This window comes from Gopherus flavomarginatus, chromosome 1 (assembly GCF_025201925.1).
Source record: "Gopherus flavomarginatus isolate rGopFla2 chromosome 1, rGopFla2.mat.asm, whole genome shotgun sequence".
Taxonomy (NCBI): Eukaryota; Metazoa; Chordata; order Testudines; family Testudinidae; genus Gopherus; species Gopherus flavomarginatus.
In genome coordinates this window covers 170,805,768-170,830,013 of record NC_066617.1, presented here as the reverse complement: position 1 = coordinate 170,830,013, position 24,246 = coordinate 170,805,768, and the positions used below count along the sequence as shown (strand labels likewise).

At 42.4% G+C, this 24,246-nt stretch overlaps 1 protein-coding gene across 1 annotated transcript in view; it reads right to left on the bottom strand.

Moving 5' to 3' along the window:
• Positions 1-18,830, bottom strand: part of HHLA2 (HERV-H LTR-associating 2) — a 790,111-nt gene extending 771,281 nt beyond the window's left edge. The window contains exon 1 of the mRNA XM_050960680.1: positions 18,762-18,830. The gene's annotated coding sequence lies outside the window, so the exon portion shown is untranslated. The remainder of the gene's footprint in view (positions 1-18,761) is intronic.
• Between the last annotated feature and the right edge of the window lie 5,416 nt (positions 18,831-24,246).

The window sequence follows — 24,246 nt, the reverse complement described above, 5'->3', positions numbered from 1 at the left end:
TTCCAGATATATTTATTGCCCTTAGTGATAAAGGTGTTTTTTCTCAGTGTTCCAATTCAGCTAAACATTTAAACTTATACTTCATCCCATCCCTATTTAGCAAAGTACTTAAGCACAGGCTTGAGTGCTTTGCTGAACAGGGATGGAATGCTGAATCGAGGCTGAACTGAGCAAGAAGTTCCCAAAAGGTTGAATAGCTTAAATGGATTTATATGACAGGAAAAAAATATACAGCCAATGCACCAGATGAAATTTACCAAAGACATACTTAGATCAAAATGATTATTATTGCCACAATAAAAGAAATGCATAGTTTGAATGTGTATGCAATAGGTTGGCCTTCAGTGACATGCTCTTTTCAGAGCAGTTGATAAATGGGAGCCACAAATTAACGTACTTGTATGTCATTTTCAAACTTGGTGTCTATCCCCACTCTCCAGTGTTTTGCAAACCAGTTTAGTCCATTCACACAGTGAATGGCTGACTCATTGTTTGAGACTAACATCACAATAGCTCACTTGTCCCTCTAAAACCCCTACATTTTTCCATGCAAAAGGACCTCAAATCAATTTAATTAAAATGTTTTGTGAAAACAATTCAATTTTTCCACAAAGTATTTTGGAAAAAAATACAAGAATTTTCTTTTTGTTTCAAATTGCGATTTCATTTAATCAATTTTCAAAAACTGAAAACATATTTTTTGATTTTCAGTTTGCAAACATGGCGAAAGTGAAACCATTTTCAAATTCAACTGCACACTTGTGGAATTCACAGTATTCCCCCTGCTTGGTTTAGACTATTCAATGCTTAGGAGAGAAACCCAAAACAGTGGTTTTGCAGAATGCACCTTACAGGGTTAAGTTCTGCCTTGTCATAGGAAATTATATTGCAAGTATTGCACAACCTAACTATGGCATAAAACCAACAATCTCAATGCACTAGGAATTGGAAAAGTGATTTTCAAACATATTCTCTCCCATAGCAAATATAAAGAAAATGGTACATTATGTAGAGATGCTGGGTAAATAATATAAATTCAAGTCCACACAAAATTAGATGCTTCAGTACAATTTGGTAAAGCCAAATTTTCAAATGTAGGCACCTATGTAAGTGGTCTGATTTTGAGAGGTTCTCTGTATCAAATAGATCCTGGTGGACTTTAATGGGAGCTGCAGGTGTCTGCCTCTGGAAAAAAAAATCAGGCCAATTATTTAGGTGCTTAACTTTAGACACCAAGTATGACAAAATTTTCATAGTTGTGATACACTGAGGAACTATCCTTTTAATAGGTAGTTGAATAAAAGACCTCTGTAACATGCCCTGTTGTTTTGGCTCGGGGTGAATGCCATTGCAAGAATTTACCACAGTAAAAATTGATTTTGAGGTAATCTGACAACTTCATTAATATCTGTAACACACTTAGAGATCCTCAGCTGACTTCAGTGGGCTTTGGATCAGGTCCCAAGCCCAATGTGCTATTAATAACTAATCCCCTTATCATCTGTTACTGACAAATCCATGAAAACACTAGGTCAGAAATCCCAAGCCCCGTATTTATGCATAATTTTAAGGATCTGGATAATTGGGTTTTAAGCCCAAACTCAGCATTCATTTTGCTTTCAAACTTTCTCACTGTATTTGGTTTATCTGTGGGCCTTTGTTTTTATTTACATTGGATTTTCACAGACGCTATTTCCTGTGGTTCTCCCTCCCCCACCCCCCCCCTGCTTTCCAGAGGATTTATCATTGAGATATATTTGTATTTGGGTGCACGAATACACTAAATTTAGGCATGAAGACTGATCAAAACATCTGCAAAGTGACACTTGAAATTAAGGCTATGGAGCTGCCCCTCTAATCTGTTGAGCAGTTTATATAAATACTGTTTAAATAAAATGAGTCTGAAAAGCTTAAAGATATTAAATCCTGGCTTTATAAAGAATGGGCAAGCTTGAGAGCCACCCCTAGTGTGTAAGCTTTTCCTTTCATGTAACAAGGTTATCTAGCCTCACAAGCTTCTTAGGGTAAGCTTAATTAAAGCCAATGGAGAGAAAATGTAAGACTGGAAAAGGATAACTCTTTTGGCTCAGAAAATGAAATATTATCAAGCACATAAAGTAGTGGCCATGAGGAGGGCTGTGTTCTCCTAGATCTGAATGGAGGGATGGGGTAAGCTTTGAATACAGACTGGGGAAATGAGGCTGGCCTACGAAGTGCTGAATGTGGCAAACAGGAATCTGTTCTCCGTGCCTGTTGACACACATGGCAGATGAGAGCTCACTGAATAACAAGGGTTCTCCCAAGGACAGAACATGCTACAGTAGTTTGCAATGGGTTTCAGTATTACTAACATTTCTATGCAGCTGAAATTCATAGGATTAATAAAATATTGATAACCATTCTACAGTTCTACCACACAGCAAAATTACCTCATCTTTATGTGCTCTAAATTAAACATGTCTGCAGCAGACTGGAGAAGGAACACAGGTTCTTGTCCCAGTGGGAAAATCTCTGCACCACCCCATCTGCCATTCCAAATGCCAAGTCACAGAAATGCCATGCTTGGGGAGGCTTGTTTGTGATGATTTGTTTATTATTTTGCTCGGATTTGTTTTTAGCCTGGTAAAATATTTCTTTGTCAGTGTGTATTATTGAGCTGTTGCTGATCTCAGGCCTGAGTCTAATCTCAGATTGATGAAATGTATCAGGCATGACAGTCTGACTCAATCTGCTCATAAATAATAATGTTTTATGTGTGTACAGAATACTTTTCAGTGAGAAGTATCCCAAGGTGCTTTATCAGCCTCAGATTTAGCTGTTGCATAAATGGGTGCAACTCCCAATGAATCACAGGGAAGTGTAAAATTAGTTACTTGGCATCACCTCTATAGTGGCGATAGCCAGCAGATAAATAGCATGTATGGTGAAGTTTTGACCACCTCATCTGCATTGGGCTCACTAATCTCTCTACAGAGATTACTGCAATATTACTAATATAGCAGCAGCTCAGCTAGCTGTCAGTCTTGTAAAAATCCTGCTCTCAGATAAATATTTCCCCCAAATGCAGAATATTCAACCCTCAAAAAATTACAGTAGTCCAAGGATCATGATTGGCAATAGTTAGCTGTGGAAAGTGAGGGTTATAAAGTCCAATATCTTATAACCTATGATTACTAGAAACAGGTGTTTAATGGAGCTGGGAAGTGGAGATGCCCAGGTTTCTAATAGGGGAACACAGCACTTGTTTCTACTATAACTAAGGAGCATGCCAAGACATTGGACTATACTACACTAATGCTTATATTTAAAAAAGTCAGAGTACCAGCAGTACGTTTTAATAGTTTTTAAAACCTCACAAGATAAAACACATTGTTCTATCTCTTGATTTTGTATGGTCAGTTTTGCAGGTACTGATCGGCATCTTTAGGTGCTTAAATACCTTTGCAAATCAGACTCTCATGGGAGCTCTACTCACTGCCAGAGCATATCTCCTACTGGCTAATCTGAGGTTAGCTCTTTCAGCCTGATGCCTTCTTCTTGCAGTTCCTCTGCCCCTTGTCTTTCTCTCTTTGTTTGCAGCCCCTTTCTTGCTCTTCAGGAGCTGCAGCACCTTGCCTTTGCGGCTTAGCCTCCCCATCGATGGTAATAACTCCTTCCTCACTGTCCCAGAAAGTCCTCAAACCCACTGCCCTGGCTGGGCCACTCCTTCAGTGGCTAGAATGCATGGTCCCAGACAGCATCCAAGTTCACTTCCCAGATTGTGCCAGTGGCTTGTAGGGGAACCAGACTTGCCCTATACTCTGGGTTCCAGTCCAAGGCCCTATATCCAGCAGTGAAGATCTGGGCAACCACAAACCTTCCTGATACTCCCCTGTACTACTTCCTATCTTACCCATCCCAGGATCACATTATCCATCCTTCCAGCCAGGCTTTCCCCTAGGCTTGTTAGACAACCCCTTCCTCTTGGCTCTAAGTTTCTCTTTCTTCCCCCTATCCCATAGAGAGGGACTGTAGTCCTTCTCCCTATAACCAGCTCCCTGGCTTTATAGAAGTCCTGCCTGTTCCTGCGAAAGTGAACCTCCCTTAATTGGGGCTTGCCTCTCATCCAAAATATCCCCCAGCTTGCTGCCTAAAAGATTAATAGGCCAATCTGGCCTACATTAACCCCTTCAGAGCAAGTGTGGGAAGCACACCTCATCATACCAACCCACGGTAACTAGTGGAGGCTGATGTTACAGGGGAAGGGATCCCCAAACAGTACAAACAAACATTTTAAATGTCTCTGAAACAACTAGCCTAGGTATTTAAAGGAGTTCAGTGTTAGCCCAATTACCGCTGTTGAAGTCACTGGTAAAATTCCTATTCCATTGCTGAGCACTTTTGAATGTAGACATCCCAGACTCATGCCAAGAAAGCTATTATACAATAAACAGTCCCACTGGCTCTTTCATTACTGTAAGTAATGAGGAAAATTTGGTTTTATGTCTCATTAAAAGACAGCACAGAGATTCCTTAACACCATTCTGAGACCTTGATACAATATTGATTCAGAGGAAAGACTCATCTATTGAATCCTTCTCTAGATTTCCTTGAAGGCTTCCCATTCACATATTTGCTCTTTGAGTGATATCATAGCTGTAAACAGTGGAAGCCCCACAATTTCTGGTGATTTTGTTAGATTTCTATCAGCATGAGCCAAGTTTGAATCTACAAAACATGCCTAGATTTGGATCTGACTCCAATCCAACCCCAACAGGATTGATTTCAAAGGTTTAGCTCCTTGGATCTAAATTTGATATTCTTTCCCCTCACATTACACGCACTAAAATATAGTGTTCAAATTAGGTAATTAGGCACCACACAGAATTCCTTTTCCTATCATGAAATTAAGCTTTCAGACTTCCATTCTAGATAGAAGGTGTTTTGGTATTTCTGATTTTAAGGATCGTAGATTGGGGTGCAAAAGTGCGGCTCTGTTGATTTTCTTATGGTGGATAAAGTGAAATGAAAAGCAGATGGATCTGCCCTAGCAGTGAACCATTGGATACAATACTTTGCTTCACTGAGGATCCAGATTATTTTCAAGTAGTTTGGCATATATGTAATTTATGTGCTTTATTCTCTGCTGGGTACTGAGAAACTGTTTCTCTAGTAAGGATTGTTCTTTGAACTATTCACCTTTGCATGCACTATTTCACTCCTAAACTCTTCTAATATTCCTTTTAAGGTTAACTTAGTCAAGTGAATTCAATATGCTTTTTTATACTTGGAGACTGTTTGCAGTTGGGGTCAAAATGAAAACAGAATGAGGTCTCTTAGGTCAGTACTTCCTTGGTGATGGCACCCATCACGGCACAGAGACCGTCTCAACTATGATACGTTTACTGTCATTGGTCAGAAGAAGATATAGGCACATAGAGAGTCACTGAAAAGGGCAATGTCAGCAAGTGCATTTTTTGGCCCAAATGTTCACACAGTCTTTTCGGACCTCAAAGATTAAATTGACTTTGAGACACAGCAGCTCTCTTCAGAGGCTTTTGGTAAAGAACAGCTTAATTCACATACAAGTCATTTGATTGGAGGGGATGAATCATAAGTCCCAGTATATACAATCTATAACTTTCCAGGAATACAGCTATTCAAGAAATAGATATAGAAGCTGAGAATACTCATTAACTCCCAGGAGGTACTCAGCCCCTGCAGTTTCTATCTATCTTAGGACCATATAAGTAAATACCTATCATCATACTGAGCAGGGCAAAATAGTTTTAGTGTCTTTATCCTCACAACACTCCCATGAGGTAGTATAATACTATTAGCCTCATTGTACAAACGGGGAACTGAGACACAGAAAGGCTAAGTGAATTGACCCCGGTCACACAGGAAGTCTGTAGCAATGCAAGGAAGAAAATTCTGGATTTCTATGTCCCTGGTTAGTGCCGTAATCACTGGGCATTCCTCACAATATACTTTTCAAGGCCTTAGTGAGCAGAGGTAGAGTAAGTTAGCGGAGGTATTCAGTAAATGCAGTTTATTACATGGTTTCATAATTTACCTCATGGATATCACAACCACCACATCTATCTGGACATAGGTACAAACTGCTTCCCTCCACCTTTGGTAATTTCCTAAACTATCTGAACCTCATAATTCTGTTTAATTATTAGACCTGGTTTAGCTACAGAGCTGAACCAAGTAGATTTATCAAAAAGAATAAATCTTGGCAAAAATACTGCACATCAGTTCTATTAACTTGCTTCAGGGAAACCTAATTTAATTGCTGAAATGCAATCACTTCCACTAAGGGGATAAGGTTTGATACTAAACTCATTATCTGTCAGTAAATGTGTCTTTACCAGATGTTCCTTTTAGGCAACTAAATAAAATTTATAGCCAACCATTTAAATAGCAAAATATTCATCATACTATAACTTGTAAAACAGCTAGTCCAAGCCCAATAACTAATTTTATAACAGACTAGGGAGAATAGGCTCCTCTTAAAAAAAAATCCCCTTTTAAAGTTTGACACGTTGCTGTTTCTGTTTGTTTTATGATTCCCCTGCCACAATGCTGAACTTAATTACTCTGTGGTCACCATCTTGCCAACCAGCTTCTGTGCGCTACTTACTGTAGGATTAAATGGAGAAGAACACCTCATCCTGGCTCCATTAAAATTAGCTGTCCCAAAAAGAAATCTTTGAAGGTGTTGAAAAAATTGCTTTTCTAAGCATTGTCCGGTGGCAACATTTGACCAGTTTTATATACGTGTAGATGAAAACACCAACTATTTCTGTTTTCATTTACACTAATGCCATGTTACACCATTCTAGTTGTGTAAGGGAATTTTAAAGCGGGTTGCAAATATAGTTTACTTTCATTTTAAGGCCATCTGTGCTGCCTGAGTAGTGTCAAGTAACTGATATAAATTAGAACAGGACTAGTTGACTCTCATCTCATTTTGTTAATGTGAAAACTTAATATAAAATAATCTTGTGCAGTGGCAAAATTTACCAAGACTAGTTACTTTAGAACTGTACCTTCTAATATAAAATATTGTCAGCTTACAATATTCACAAATAATGAGGAGACCCAGACCTCAGTAAACGAGACAAGGTGATAAAGCATGTAAATTTTAACTAATTGTAGGTGTAAGGTCTAAAGCGCTTGTGAAACAAGTGCCTGTTATGCTAGGTATTAATAGAAATTAATATGGTCTCCTTTCTGAAAAGCTGAATAGATTTGCTGTGACATTAGTGTAGAAATCTACAGAGATGCTCAGTGGATAATGATGAATATTAGAATATTAGACTGCACTGAAACATTTGATTCATTCTAGCTGTATTACTAATCTGTTCTTGTAGCCCTGGCAGACACAGCCTATCAACATATACTTTGTATCCAAGTTCAACAATTCTCATTATGACACACGGTAGTAGCCATTAAAGAATCAGTGTTAGCAATTGTGACCGTCTGTATTCCTATGTTCACACTTTTTATAAAACTGGATTTTGTAAAAAGGTAAGTCTTCTGAGACATCATTTGAAAATTCATAATGTGCTGATCGTTATTGTTCTGGTAAAATACGTGTGGCAACATTGTATATAAAATTATAAGAGTCTATTCTCAAACATTACTGAGACATACTCCAGTTTAGAAAAGCAGGCACAAACCAGTTCCTTGAAGACAAAAGGATAACTGACACCTTCACCAGGTGTCAATGAAATCAAACAGCCCAACACCATGTTAAACTGCCATTCTTTGGCAGGAAAAAGGGTGTGAGTGAGAAGTTTAAATCTTAGCAAAGAAGCAGCTGGAAGTTCCCATCTCTCCAGACTTCTTGTCTCCTGAACCTCATCTGGAGATGATTCTCAAAGAAAAGGATAAAAACGAGGAATAGAGGCCTCAAATAATTTCTCCCTTCATCTCTGCTCATGGCTTCAACACCTGAAAGACAAGGAAATCAACACTGAACTGGGAGGAGGAGTCCCGTCTGAAAGGATACCAGTCAGTAAGATTGCTAAAGCATGTGGTGAAAGAAAACTTTGCTTTCAATTCTTTTAGCTTGTTAAGTTAGGTATTAGTGTGCATTTTTTTTACTTGTAACCAATTATGACTTTTATGCCTCATTACTTGTAGTCACTTGAAATCCATCTTTCTGCAGTTAATAAACTTGTTTTCTCTAAACCGCTGTATATTTGGATTGAAGTCTTTAGGAACTTCCATTTGGGATAACAAGATTTATGTATATTATTTTTGATTAATGAAATAATGGACTTTATAAGAGCTTGTCTTGTCCAGGAGGATACTGGGCAGTAAAAGAAGCACATTTCTGGGAGAAAGCCAGGGACTGGGAATTTGCTGGTGTTGCTCTAATGTAATTCATGGGTGTCTGGCTGGCTAGCAGGATATAGAACTCATACAGTATAGCTGGGAGTGATTTACATGCTAGAAGCTGTATTGGGGCAGACCATGAGTAGTTGCTATCACAGCAAAGCTGTGTAAAAGGCACCCCAGCTTGGAGAATTGAGGGGATACAACTATCAGACCAGATTGTACCTTGGGTAATGTCACAGCAATCTATTGGCATGCTATTTTCTAATCTAAGGAAGGCCCATGGTATCTTAGATAACTGTTACTACACAGTACTGACAATTACAACCATAGTAGTGTCTTCTTGGACACACAGTGAAATTTCATATACCTCCTTGAGAGCTTCCTTATCAGAATAATCAACATTATTTGAGCTGACAACAGACAAGAACAACTCTCTACAGAGCTGTTTGTAGACAAATGCTCTCATTCTAATGCAAATGTATAAGTGCTCTCTAGAGTAATGGAGAGTTACGTGTACAGAGCCAGATTGTGGCCAGCATTGTGTCAGCTCACACAAGCAGCAGAAGGTTAAAGGAGGCCTCCCAATTTGAGTTCCTGAGGCACAGCCTGGCCACAATCCCAATTCTTATACTCCCTTAGTGCATGGTGTCTAGCACCATGCCAAAAGGTCATGGAAACTAAGGATGGGTACAAGGACAATGCTCTGTCCCTTCCAAAACATCCAATAGACCATAGCTGGCCCATACTACACCTTTCAAAAGAGAAAGCAATAGGTAATGCTGCAGGCAGTCCCTTGCATTCCTGGAGATTCTACCTGCCTTAGGTAGACATCCTTTAGCAGTTGCCATCTGTGCAGAGCCTCCCTTCAACCTACCCCACTGCAAACTGTGGTTTAGCACCATAATATGGGCCCCCAGATCACCAAAATCCCATTGATTTCAGTGGGAATTAGAAGCCTAAATACTTTTGAGAATCTAGGCAGGAGTCCATTATCTCAAGGCCGCAAAGACCAACAAACTTAACTCCAACTTTATGTTACCAGCTGCATTCTTTCCAGCATATATCACTCACATTATGGTCATTTTCTTTTATGCTGCAAGAGTATTTTGAGTATAATTCTTGCCTTTCTTCTTCAGGTACAGATCAGTGGCTGCAGTCATGTCAAACTTGATCATGACCAGGACCTATTTTGAAGCAGCTTTCGTACATTGATTTTTGACTCTACTCCCCAGAAGTGATGCTATGATAGCGTGAAGGGTATCCATTCCAGCAGGAGGGCAGGCTTAATGCCCTTTCCAAGCAGCCTAGCATCCTTCCACTCCAGAAACAGGGAAGGTAGATTAGAAAGCATTACTCTCAGGAATGTGAACTGACCTCACTGGCAGCCAATATCAGATTTCCCAATGGTGCAGCATTTAAAATTTTAGATAAGTTTTTGTAAGGAAAAGTGGCGATAGAGTGTAGTGAAGAATAAGGGTACATGAAGGGCTAAGCCAGCATGGTTTGATAATGGCTATGCTGTCACTTTCTACAATGAACCCTGCCCTATATGCTTTAATTTGGACAATAGCTACTGAGTATCACAGCTCAGGGCAACTGCACCTGTATTTACCCTCTGTGGTCCAGCAGCCATTCACTGGCTTCTGACTCCCCGGAGGTCACCTCTCTTGGACAGAGGCATGTGTCTCTCTTGCTCTCTCTCTCTTCCCCACCTAAGTGCAGAGTACTCCTAGGCTGCACTGCTCCCTGCATACACTATGAGTTCCCCAGCAAGTCAAACTGCCTAAGCAGACCTACTCTGCTTTGTTCTCTCTTTGAAGACTATAAACAGTGCAATTGACACAGCTAAAAGTTACCATATAGCTCTTTCCAAGCAAGCACATTTATTCTTAAAATAAAAACATTTCAGAGGGAAAAAAAGCATTAAAAACAGTAAAAACCTACATGAATGCTAATAAGGATGATCACCCTAATGCCAGCAAGCTCTCTAGCCAGTGAGCAGACCTTCAGACCCCACCAAGGGGTTTTTCTGTGGTTACAAGTTCATAACCCATGGATTGGAGAGTCACTCTTATCCAGTTTGGGCCTCTGATTTTGCCCTCGCATAACAAGCGAACAATAGACAATAGGTTTTTTCCTTAGCGTGGCTTCAAAAGGATGTGTCCAGAGGTGGGTAATTTGAATTCCCCTCCTCCCAAATATTTCCTAGGAAACCCACTCAACTAAAAATTCAATCTTGTCTGTCTCACTGAGTCCTTTGAAGTACATAACACTTCAAGGTTTTCTTTAGTCCTACCTCCCCCTTAAAGAAGTTACATACAATCCCACAGATATTTCCATTTTTAATACAATGAATTCTTAAGGGAGAAATTCCCATGATACTTAAGCTTAATTCAATAAGGTTTATCCAAGATATTGTAGGAAATCGCTGTATCTGTCATAATGAAATGTCTTTTTCCTTTAGCATTGCAGCCAAAGGAAGGTTCAATCTTTCAGTCTAGCCCTTAAAATGGCAGGATACTGTCATAGTTTTCTGTTAACCACTGTAACTTGTAGGTGCTTCCATTCTAACTTACCTGTGTAGAGGCCATTGCAAAAGCTACTACTGTTTTGATTAGCTGCCACAGCTGTCATCTACCAGCCATAGTCAGAACTAGAGTGAGGCCAACCTCAAGTACTTTCTATATATTCTATTTAGATTCTTATACTGTGTCCAACAGGGTAATATCTGAATGCCTAAGGTAATTATTAGAACCCTTTTATCCTAGTCATTTATGATTTCAAGCTCTCGCTGGTTCTTTTTGGTTAGGGCTCATTTGAAAATACATTGAAAATTGGCTTTCAGCTATTTTTGCTACCCTGTTTTGGCTAAAACTAGGGAATGAAGGGATGGGAGGATTTTAAAAAAAAACAACAACAACAAAATAGCTTAGTTTAAGCTTTGAGCAAAAATTATAGTTAATTTTTATTTGAATCTGAATCATTTTGCCTATCTTTAATCTGAAAATGATCCTGCATTGGACATAACTTGAAAATAGTGCTATCAGTTAAATGCCATTATGTGAGTGTATTTGAATGTCTGCTCAATTAAATTTTCCTGCAATTCAGTTACCTATTCTTAACTGCAAAAAGAGAGATAATTTAAAAATGACAGTTTACTTACTGGTTACATCCATAATCCCACTCAGAGTAGGTTTATGAAAAAAAAACAACAACAAAAATTAGCCACAATGTTCCTTTTCTGTTCAACTTTGCAGTACAGCTTTGCTCTGAAAAGTGACAACGTAAAAAAGCCTCCCTTAACTTCACACATCTAGTCCCTGTACTTATAGGGAATCATGCCTTCTGCCTGCAGAGGCAAAGTAACCGTTCTCGTTTGTTTAATCCTATTAACTCCACAAAGCCAAACCAACTAGGAGAGTAAATTGGGGCCTCTATCTTTTTGTGCCTCATCATGAGAATGGTTGATTGTTTCAATCAATTGCATGTTTGCAAGTGCAACCTCACTGAGGATGCTAAGGTTACACAGGTGTTTCTGCAAGCCTTGTTGGGCTGCAGAATGTTTATTATTGACACTGATTTTTTAGAAGGAAAATATGCTGCTTGAATTAGTAATCAGTGAAACACAATTTACAGTCACCTTTCAAAGCAAAATCCCACTAATATATATTAGAAAGACATGTTTCATTATCCTGTACGAAAAGGTTACCCTAAGCCAGACTTTAAATTCCCAGATAGCAAGGAAAAGCATTAAACAGACATTTTCTTCATCTTAATTCAGTATCAATTATCTTCCAGGATAGAGTGAAACCTGATAAGAGACAACCCTTTTCTTTACACTAAAAATGCATGAAAGAGCAGTTGGCTCAGTGGGTTCTCAAACAGCCTATCAATTACTATACTGGATATTTTCCTCACAAACGTAATCTCAACACATTATCACTGAACATGATGCTACCATAATTGTGTCCTTTGATACTATATATAGCCTGGCAACTGACAAGGTACAATGAGGCTGACCACCAAGCAAGTACTGGCGTTCATTTTCATGGCATTATGCCATGGACTAATTTTGGGTCACATAGAGCTGTGCTGAGCACAGAACTAGGGGGAGGGGCAAAAGGGGGCTTGATGGCAGCTTTGCAGCTCCTCTAGGGACAGCTAGGAATAGTTTTGACCCCCAGCATAAAGTTAGAGCAGTTCTGAGGCTATCCTGAGGGCTCTAAATTATACCTGGCTGCCAATACCTCTAACAGGCTGTTTCAGCAATTGCCAGAGTATAGCCTATTTTCCCCAGCCATGCCTTCTACATGGAGGGAGGTGAGGTGGTGAAAGGGTGGCAATATAGCTGTTGTACTGGGTCTATAGCATCTGGATATTCAGTTGGCCAGATCTGTTGGCTTTACAGCTCCATGTTGTATTGGTACAGAAGTGCCACAGCAGACCCAATGTGCATATAACACAGTCTGAAAGTAACATGCTGGTCTCACTGAATTCAATGACAAAATTCCCATAGATTTTTAATATGAGCAGTATTGGATCATTTCATTCACCACATTCTGGGTAGCTAGGGAGAAAATAACACAAAATACAACTTGGAAAAAATGTGAGATATGCTGCATTCAGTTAGAGGAGGAGCTGGTGAGCAATCTGCAGAGCTTGCCATATGCCAGGGATGTGATGGAGGGGAGAGAGAAGATTACATTACAGCATTTTACTTATTGTTCTTTTCCTTATCTCCTTGCATTTCTCTTGGATCCCTTGGATCCCACCCAGCCCTTCTCTTCATCCTACAGTGTTAAAGCTGAATTCAGATAATAGATAGATCTGAACTCAAATATTCATTGTTCATTGTTCATTCATTGTCTCCTGAAGGTATTAAAGATTTGATTACCCCAGTCCCTTCCTTCAGAAGCTTAGAAGGCAGATTGAGTTGCCTGAGTACTGAAAGGCGTTAGAAGTATTTTTGAGTATTCTGAACAACATCTATTTTATGGTTATTTGCAAATCTTTTGGACTAGGTTACGACTCAAAGAGCCAACCACCAAGACATATTAACATTCAGGAGTCTGCAGCATGACAGTGCTTTGGTTTTTCTCCAGAGGAACACTATCCAAACAAAAGGTTGGTCCTGCAACACAGTACTGCCTTTTGAATTGCCCCCAGATATCTCCCTATTTGCTTCGGAAAGAACACAATTGAGAAACCGTAGCACCTTTTCTTCTTTTCATAACTGACTTACTGTGTGTGATGGTACAAAGCACTGTAGCCTGTGTTATGCATTGGTGATCTTATCTGGTAGCGAATGTTTGTTTTCCTCCTGTAATATATGATTGTAAAAAAGCTGAAAATTGGGTGAACTCCTATTGATACAAACTTAAAAAGTAAAGCTTTCTCTCCCCCCCCCTCCACTTTTTTTTTTGTTGTAGCTTTTTGCCCTTGTTCCCGATGGACTCTAAACCCAAGCAAGAACTGCTTTTAAGTACTGCAGATCAAAGGCACCAGCCTTATTTCCTGCAGGTTTTACTCACATTGATCCTGAACAAAGCTGAAAAACCTCTACTGTAGTTCTTGTGCTGCTATCATTTATTAATAGTCCATTGAAACCTGATTCATTCAGCAGGCCAGTAGGTGTGTTCTACCCAGACCAGGGAAGGCTCCAGGCACCAGCACACCAAGCACGTGCCTGGGGCGGTAAGCCGCGGGGGGCAGCCTGCCAGTCGCTGTGAGGGCAGCAGTCAGCGGTTTGCCTGTGGGAGGTCTGCCGGTTCCGTGGTTTCGGCAGCAATTCAGCTGTAGGTACACTGAAGCCGCAGGACCAGCGGACCTCCCACAGGCGCGCCGCTGAAAGCCGCCTGACTGCCATGCTTGGGGAGGCAAAATACGTAGAGCTGCCCCTGACCCAGACATAAGTGTAAGTAACATACAATAGCACTGGTTACTGTAACAAGTGATTAACTCAGTGCTCAGATACTGTGGTAATGGAGGCCATACAAGTATGTTTAGGGAAAGATGGTTACTTTCTGCAGTATGATCACAGTATCCACTAGTTTTCTTCTACGATAGACACTATCCCACAATTGACACTGCTTGGCACACATATCCTAGTGTAGGGGAAAACTTTGGCACTTAACATCATAGGCGCACCATCTTGAAATGCCCAAACAACAACTGGGAATCCATCTTGGTTGCCGGTTTCCCCCGCTCCTCAGGTGTAGTGTCCCGCCTTTTCTGCCAAAAGGTGGGAAATCAAGCAAACCAGGTGACCTGTGATCTCCCCGGTAACAGTAGGGCATATAAGGACCAGCACAGCAGAGGGAGGAGGCTGCCCTTTTGAGTGTCAGAGTCTGGAGGTGTTGCTGCTGCAACCATCGTAAAGCACAGCAGACACCTCAGCTCTCTCGATTGCCTCAGAGGAATGTGCTGAGAACCGTGCTCTTCCATCTGTTGCGGGAGGGTAATTCTCACTTGCATGCAGAGAGTGTGTCACCAGCTGCCACTCTTTCACTGAGGACAAATACACACTCACGACGTTGCAGGGGGAGTACAAGCTGAGTCATCACTGGGGAAGAGCTGTCATCGCCTGATCCTGAGGTCCACTCCTTACCTGTGGGTTCCACCTACCTGGACGGAGTCCAGAGCGGTCCTGTCGTCGTGAGGGTCCTCAGCTCTGCAAGACATGGTAGTGGTCCATTGATCCTCCATTTTCTTACCTGGGTCCTGTCCTAGGGAAGGGAACTTACCCTCAATCACAGTCAGCATAATGCAGGTCCTTTACTTACCTTTATATCACCTGTTGTGGGAGTCCTCGCTTTACCTGTGTTCCTATTAATTTCGTTTACCTCTGGTTTACTCTGTTTAGAACTGTTGATGGTTTAATAAGTACCTCGACTGTTTACACCCACATATCCTTGTTGATTATATACATATTTTTAAGGGGCTAACAACAAACCCTGATGATAGATGTGGGTATGAGGATGTTCCTCTAGACTGGTTTCAACACTAGCAGTCTCAATAAGGAGGCCAAGGACATGACTGTGAAAACTGAATTCCTCTCTGAAGCTTGACAGACAGCCCCTGAGGGATGCTGTGAAGAAGCTTGCACTGCTGAGACCTGTGTGGCAGCTGTTCTGTGGCTGAATGGAAGTGTTTGGTCTCCAAAGCTGTGAATCTGGCAACACAGGCTAGATTAAAAACCAAAAGCCTGGTGCCTTCTTGGAAAATCAGCAAAGAATCCTGTGGCACCTTATAGACTAACAGACGTTTTGGAGCATGAGCTTTCGTGGGTGAATACCCACTTCCTCAGATGCATGTAATGGAAATATCCAGGGGCAGGTATATATATGTGTGCTAGCAAGCAAGCTAGAGATAACGAGGTCAGTTCAATCAGGGAGGATGAGGCCCTGTTCTAGCAGTTGAGGTGTGAAAACCAAGAGAGGAGAAACTGGTTCTGTAATTGGCAAGCCATTCACAGTCTTTGTTCAATCCTGAGCTGATGGTGTCAAATTTGCAGATGAACTGAAGCTCAGCAGTTTCTCTTTGAAGTCTGGTCCTGAAGTTTTTTTGCTGCAGGATGGCCACCTTAAGGTCTGCTATAGTGTGGCCAGGGAGGTTGAAGTGCTCTCCTACAGGTTTTTGTATATTGCCATTCCTAATGTTTGATTTGTGTCCATTTATCCTTTTCCGTAGAGACTGTCCAGTTTGGCCGATGTACATAGCAGAGGGGCATTGCTGGCATATGATGGCGTATATTACATTGGTGGATGTGCAGGTGAATGAACCAGTGATGGTGTGGCTGATGTGGTTAGGTCCTGTGATGGTGTCGCTGGTGTAGATATGTGGGCAGAGTTGGCATTGAGGTTTGTTGCATGGATTGGTTCCTGAGCTAGAGTTATTATGGTGTGGTGTGCAGTCACTGGTGAGAATATGTTTCAGGTTGGCAGGTTGTCTGTGGGCAAGGATTGGCCTGCCACCCAAGGCCTGTGAAAGTGTGGGATCATTGTCCAGGATGGGTTGTAGATCCTTGATGATGCGTTGGAGGGGTTTTAGCTGGGGGCTGTATGTGATGGCCAGTGGAGTCCTGTTGGTTTCTCTCTTGGGTTTGTCTTGCAGTAGGAGGCTTCTGGGTACACGTCTGGCTCTGTTGATCTGTTTCCTTATTTCCTCTTGCGGGTATTGTAGTTTTGAGAATGCTTGGTGGAGATTTTGTAGGTGTTGGTCTCTGTCTGAGGGGTCAGAGCAGATGCGGTTGTACCTCAGTGCTTGGCTGTAGACAATGGATCGTGTGATGTGCCCGGGATGGAAGCTGGAGGCATGAAGGTAGGCATAGCGGTCGGTGGGTTTTCGATATAGGGTGGTGTTAATGTGACCATCACTTATTTGCACCGTGGTGTCAAGAAAGTGGACCTCCCGTGTAGATTGGTCCAGGTTGAGGTTGATGGTGGGGTGGAAGCTGTTGAAATCATGGTGGAATTTTTCCAGAGTCTCCTTCCCATGGGTCCAGATGATGAAGATGTCATCAATGTAGCGTAGATAGAGAAGGGGTGTGAGTGGACGAGAGCTGAGGAAGCGTTGTTCCAGGTCGGCCATGAAGATATTGGCATATTGTGGGGCCATGCGGGTGCCCATAGCAGTGCCACTGATCTGGAGATATATATTGTCATCAAATTTGAAATAGTTGTGTGTAAGTATAAAGGCACAGAGTTCAGCAGCCAGTTGTGCTGTGGCATCATCAGGGATAGTGTTCCTGACAGCTTGTATTCCATCTGTGTGTGGGATGTTTGTGTAGAGAGCCTCTACATCCATGGTGGCTAGGATGGTGTTTTCTGGGAGGTCACCAATGCATTGTAGTTTCCTCAGAAAACACCATCCTAGCCACCATGGATGTAGAGGCTCTCTACACAAACATCCCACACACAGATGGAATACAAGCTGTCAGGAACACTATCCCTGATGATGCCACAGCACAACTGGCTGCTGAACTCTGTGCCTTTATACTTACACACAACTATTTCAAATTTGATGACAATATATATCTCCAGATCAGTGGCACTGCTATGGGCACCCGCATGGCCCCACAATATGCCAATATCTTCATGGCCGACCTGGAACAACGCTTCCTCAGCTCTCGTCCACTCACACCCCTTCTCTATCTACGCTACATTGATGACATCTTCATCATCTGGACCCATGGGAAGGAGACTCTGGAAAAATTCCACCATGATTTCAACAGCTTCCACCCCACCATCAACCTCAGCCTGGACCAATCTACACGGGAGGTCCACTTTCTTGACACCACGGTGCAAATAAGTGATGGTCACATTAACACCACCCTATATCGAAAACCCACCGACCGCTATGCCTACCTTCATGCCTCCAGCTTCCATCCCGGGCACATCACACGATCCATTGTCTACAGCCAAGCACTGAGGTACAACCGCATCTGCTCTGACCCCTCAGACAGAGACCAACACCTACAAAATCTCCACCAAGCATTCTCAAAACTACAATACCCGCAAGAGGAAATAAGGAAACAGATCAACAGAGCCAGACGTGTACCCAGAAGCCTCCTACTGCAAGACAAACCCAAGAGAGAAACCAACAGGACTCCACTGGCCATCACATACAGCCCCCAGCTAAAACCCCTCCAACGCATCATCAAGGATCTACAACCCATCCTGGACAATGATCCCACACTTTCACAGGCCTTGGGTGGCAGGCCAATCCTTGCCCACAGACAACCTGCCAACCTGAAACATATTCTCACCAGTGACTGCACACCACACCATAATAACTCTAGCTCAGGAACCAATCCATGCAACAAACCTCAATGCCAACTCTGCCCACATATCTACACCAGCGACACCATCACAGGACCTAACCACATCAGCCACACCATCACTGGTTCATTCACCTGCACATCCACCAATGTAATATACGCCATCATATGCCAGCAATGCCCCTCTGCTATGTACATCGGCCAAACTGGACAGTCTCTACGGAAAAGGATAAATGGACACAAATCAGACATTAGGAATGGCAATATACAAAAACCTGTAGGAGAGCACTTCAACCTCCCTGGCCACACTATAGCAGACCTTAAGGTGGCCATCCTGCAGCAAAAAAACTTCAGGACCAGACTTCAAAGAGAAACTGCTGAGCTTCAGTTCATCTGCAAATTTGACACCATCAGCTCAGGATTGAACAAAGACTGTGAATGGCTTGCCAATTACAGAACCAGTTTCTCCTCTCTTGGTTTTCACACCTCAACTGCTAGAACAGGGCCTCATCCTCCCTGATTGAACTGACCTCGTTATCTCTAGCTTGCTTGCTAGCACACATATATATACCTGCCCCTGGATATTTCCATTACATGCATCTGAGGAAGTGGGTATTCACCCACGAAAGCTCATGCTCCAAAACGTCTGTTAGTCTATAAGGTGCCACAGGATTCTTTGCTGCTTTTACAGATCCAGACTAACACGGCTACCCTCTGATTCTTGGAAAATGTGTCTGTGCTGATGGGAGAGGGAGTTAAATTGTACATTTCAGGAGTTTTTAATTTAATGTCTTGTTTTTAGTAATGTTCACTGCTGCATTGGGGTGATGGCAGCAGTCACTGAGCTGCCATGAAAGAAGCCTAACTTCAGGAGAGCCTGGGCTGCTTTGCAACAATGGACATTCTACATGCTGCTGCAGTAATATACTCTGTGTCAGCAAAGGCAGGTGGCAAGGGAGGCGCTCTGTGTCAGAATCTTAATCTCTTCATTAATGATCGAGGACACTGAGCAAACTGCAAATTAATGAAATTTTGCAGCTGACACTAAACTGAGAGGAGTACAAAAGCACCTGGAGAGATTAAAAGCATAGGCAAGGAAGTAACCACATGAGATCTGGGTTTGAAAAATGCAGCCTAAATCATCTTGGAGGAAGAAACTGAACACAAAGATACTTGGTGGGAGCAAGAACCTTAGAAAGCAATAATCCTCAATGAAATGTTCACAGGAAGAAATAGATGAATTGCCTAGTGGAAAATGAAGCTGGGTGCAATTGCTGTCTACATATGCAAGGTATGTTTTCACTGCCAAAAAAATAAAAATGTTCTTAGTTCATGGTAGCTAACCCATGTTACCTGGGGTTAAAATAGAACTGAAGACAGGGAAACAGCTTTCCACTTGGGTTAGCAGCTTGAGTTAAAGATAATAGCGAAGTTTTCAGCATCTACACTGCATTATGTGGGCCTAGCCACCCATATACCAGAGTTCTTAGTGCCTTCCCAAAATATGGGTGTTCTAGCCCTTAGATTGTGGTGCAGTGTGGGAAAACTTGACTGTCCACAGAACAAAGAACATTGGCCTGGGGGACTGTGGAATACTTGTGGTGGATTCCCAGAGCACGAGTCCAGTGGATCTCCATCTATACTGCAAAGCAATAGGGCTCAAATCCTGGGTGCTGGCTTGACTCAAACTCAACCCTTCTGAGGTTCTGGGACCAAGCCCTGGGGTAGTACAATTTGTATGTAAATGGAAGGAGGGTTTGGCTTGAGCCTGAGTTCGAACTCTGGGCTTACAGTGCAGTGTAGACTCACAGCCCCTTTGCATTCCTCTCATCCCTTTTCCTGGCATACAAAGGGTAGTGCTATCTCACCCTTGGTCTTCCAGAGCCAGAATTTGTTATCCCTCCATCTATGCTGTGAAGATCAACATTTCTCCTTGGTACCTGGAGAAGATAATAAAGTTAGCATGGGGGCTTATGTTTACCTCTGACAGTTAGTAATGAATTTATATTTTCATACTGTGTATATTGATGTATTGTAAATACACCCAGGACAATGGGCGGTTGTTTACTGTTTGCTTATAAACTGAAAGAACAAACAATGAAAAAGTGGATGATGTTACTGGGTTTTGGGAAATAGGAAGGAGGAAGAGGAGGGATGTTTCCATTATATAAATTAAAATACAATCAATGCAGCTGTCTGATTTTAAGTTCTGAGAAAAGGGGTCAGAAAAGTTTAGAAGAAAGATCATAACTAGCCAAGTGAAGGTCTCACTGAGTGCGTAATGTCCTGTAATGATTCCCTACGTGACCCTCAACAGGCATTGGGGGTGTGTGGAGATAAAGTAGAGACAATCCCCAAAGAATCCATTCCAGCTTTTACCTAGGATTCACTGCTTGTCAAGAAGGGACATTTCAGGGTACCTGGGGGAGATTTTTTATTCTAGGTAGACATCCATCCTGACAGGATGTAATGACACCAATCAAATTCCTAATTCTTTACCTCACTACTATGTATAATAAATAAAAGCTCTCTGAAACCTGAGAGGTTGCTTTATGCTATTTTGATTCCCCTCTCATTTGAAGGAACTTTTTTTTTCTAAAATATAGAGAATCCTTTGACTACAACTATGTAACACATTGTAACTAGCAAGACTGTGACCTCCCCACAACTTGTAATGGACTTCAGCTGCAGACTTCAAAACTGCTTCTATGACAGGAAGTTCATATAGCCAAGATTTATTTCAAAAGCCAGCTGAGGGCTTGATCTAGCTCTCATTGAAGTCAATTGGAGCCAGTTCAGGTCCTTGCAAGCAAGTTAAAGGCATACTTCACAAGCCACCGACAAAAACTGAAAAAACTGAAGCCAGGCATGAAAGGTATGTTGAAGTTTCAGGGTGATCAGTGAAAATGGTTCTACACAAAAGCAGCATTTGCGGACAACTGAACTCAGAGGATTCCCAAATGTGGACATCATTATCTGCATTTCTAATGCCGAGGCAATGGATTTCAAAGCGAAACCAGGGAGCTCCCTGAAATTAAGGGCAGTGAGGGAACACACACAGGAGGCAGTGCAAGGACCACAAGGAATGGCACAACAGAGGCAATAGGACCCTCAGGGATCACACCATGGCAGGTGTCACAGTTTCAGGGTAACTACACCTTTGTACCTCCCACAAGGCTGGCTCTTGGGAATGTCCAGTCAGGTTTCGGCCATTTAGCTCTGGGAAGGAATGTATCTCTTTCTGGGAAGGAATCTCCAGATGGAGGTTTTAAGCTGCAATTGCCTGTCTGCAGTTCACTGTGATATCCCCAGCAAGCTAGTCTGCCCAAAGGCCAGCTCCTGTAGGGCATTGCTTTCTCCCTGAGGGCTATGAACAGTGTATGGCCAGCAGTTACAAGTTACCACACAGACCTGTCTCAGCACAGCACCTTCATTTAGGATAAAAGCATGCCGAGAAAAACAAACAGACAAACATACACACACCCCAACCTACATGCGCACTAAACATAACAGAAATCCCCCAGGAGTCCCATGGGGCTCTGGTAGGCTGAAGTCCTTCCAACCCTTCTGTGAGAGCTGCTCCTCCACCGCCCCCCACCCCAGGACTAAAGGTCCTGTCCATTTGCTGAACCAAAAAAAAACCCTCTGAGTGTTTAAACTCAGCCTGTATAGCCCATTTCTACTTTGTCTCTTGCCTCTACTCTGGGACTGCCCTAAATGAGTATATGCAACCCACCGCAGGGATAGGACTTCTCTGGAGCTTTTCACAATCTCTGGGACTGTAGTAATCTCTCTCTCACAGACACACTTTTTAGTTCCTGAAGCAGCTGCAGTAACCCTCCTCACATGTTGCAGACAATCCCTGGCCCACCATGATACACAAAACAATCATAAACTTAAGATTATATGGTTCCCCAAGGTACTGCACTGAGTTGCAATATGTGTCACAGGGGGACTGCGAGAGATTGTGCAGAGGTGGTCGGTGGAGGAGGTGGAAGTGCTACGAGGGATGGTGCGACAGCAGAAAGACCACAACAGATGGTGCAGCCACAGCAGTGGCATGGGACCAATTGGGCCTGCATAGTGGGGGCAGGATGAGGCATTATGTGGTAGCTGCAATGGGGGAGGGGGCACAAGGGTTGGCATGGTGGCAGCAATGGAGGGACAAGATGACTAGAGATGGTGCAGTGCAGCAGCGCAGTGAGGGGACCACGAGCAGGACACGATGGCAGAAATGGGGAGAGCAAGACCATGAGGGATGATGCAGCAGGAGCAGTACAGGGTGGAACATGAGGCAGCAGCAGGACCATGAGAGATTGCACAATAGGGAGACAAAAACACCAAGAGATACTTATGGGACAAGTACCAATGAAGTATGAAAGAAAGAAGAAGAAAGGGCTGCACACATGAGAAGAGCCATTGAGAGGAGCTCCATGGGATTGTGTGAAACTTCAGTCCTTGATGTCCAATGCTCTGTGGGCAAAGATGGGGCTTTTCCCTGTTATGGATGTCATGGTTTGGGTAGAGGTTAATAAAGTTGCCTTGTGTGTGTTGGAAGGCTGTCTCCTGAGCTTTGTTCCCCAGCCCTGGGAACAACCTTGGCACAGTGACTGTATTTCTTTGCTGTTTCACTTCTGAAACAGGCAGCACTGAAGATTCTGTGACACTCTGTATCTCGGGGGAACAGTGTGCACCCCAGCGTTCATCCTTATAATATGATTGTGTGGTATCCAATACAAAGTTTGTCATGTTGGGTATTTTTGGAAGGCTCACAATGCACTGACTATGGTTGTTATAGTAATGTTTTAGGTTGCAATTTCATGTAAATAGTTATGAGGCTGAAAATGTGTCCTAATGACTTAAAACAAGCGCAGGCAAAACTCTCCAGGAACAGAAAGGCAGTTCACACGTCATCAGGGTATGTATGGGACAAACCTGGCCCTGCCTCACAGGAACAAAAGACACTGGACTAGGCAGCAACAAAGGTTCTGTTGGACTTTTGAGTTAGTCACCCACATTCCCTTGGTCAGTTTGGAACTACAACGAAGTAAGGCTCATCTGACTCTGAAGCAAGGGACAAAGCCAAGAAAGAACATTATAAAAGGGAGATACATTTGCCATGCTCTTGCTCTCTCTTCTACCTACATCTACAGACACCACCACCAAGCAACTGAAGTTCTGATCAACGGGGAGAGCATGGCTGAAGGGCAACCTGCCAGTCTGGGGTGAGAACCATCTAAGTTTGTAAGGGCACTGGAAGTGTTAAGATCAGCTTAGAATGAGTTTTGCTTTTATTTCATTTAACCAAATCTGACTTGTTACACTTTGACTTATAGTCACTTAAAATCTATTTTTTGTAGTTAATAAATGTGTTTGTTTATTTTACTTGAAGCAGTGTGTTTGGTTTGAAATGTGTCAGAGACTCTCCTTGAGATAACAAGCCTGGTCCATATCAATGTCTTTGTTAAATTGACAAACTCATACAAGCTTGCAGTGTTCAGCAGGCATAACTGGACACTACAAGACAGAGGTTCCTGGGGTTGCATCTGGGACTGGAGATATTGGCTAGTGTCATTGGTTGCACAATCCAAGGAGCAGTTTACATGCTAGAGGCTGTGCGTGAACAGCCTCGGAGTGGGGGTTCTCACAGCAGACCAGGGTAAGGCTGGCTCCCAGAGTCAAGGATTGGAGTGACCTAGCAGATCACCAGTCCAGATAACACCAGAGGGGAATGTCACAGATTCCCCCTCAATCGCAGATCTATGTGTGATGATCTGGGTGCATTATATTGTAGAGATTTATTCTCACGTGGTGAAATTCATTTCACACACATTAAGCCAGAGGCTCCATACAAGTGATGCATATTGGGCCTAGAGAGCAAAATCCACTTCCAAACCCAGAAGCAGGTGAGTGCCTGAAGCACAGCTCAAAACAGCAGCTACTACTACTGGATACTGTATCACCATCTACAGGCTGTGTGTGTGTTTATGTTGGCCACTGAAACCACATTGATATAGAACCTTGGCTCATGATGAGGTGTTTTTTTTCTGTTTATTTTAGTTTATATTGTGGTTTTTGGCCCGTCTTTCAATTGCTGAATACCCACCCTCCAGGTATAAGTGTGGTGATTTACC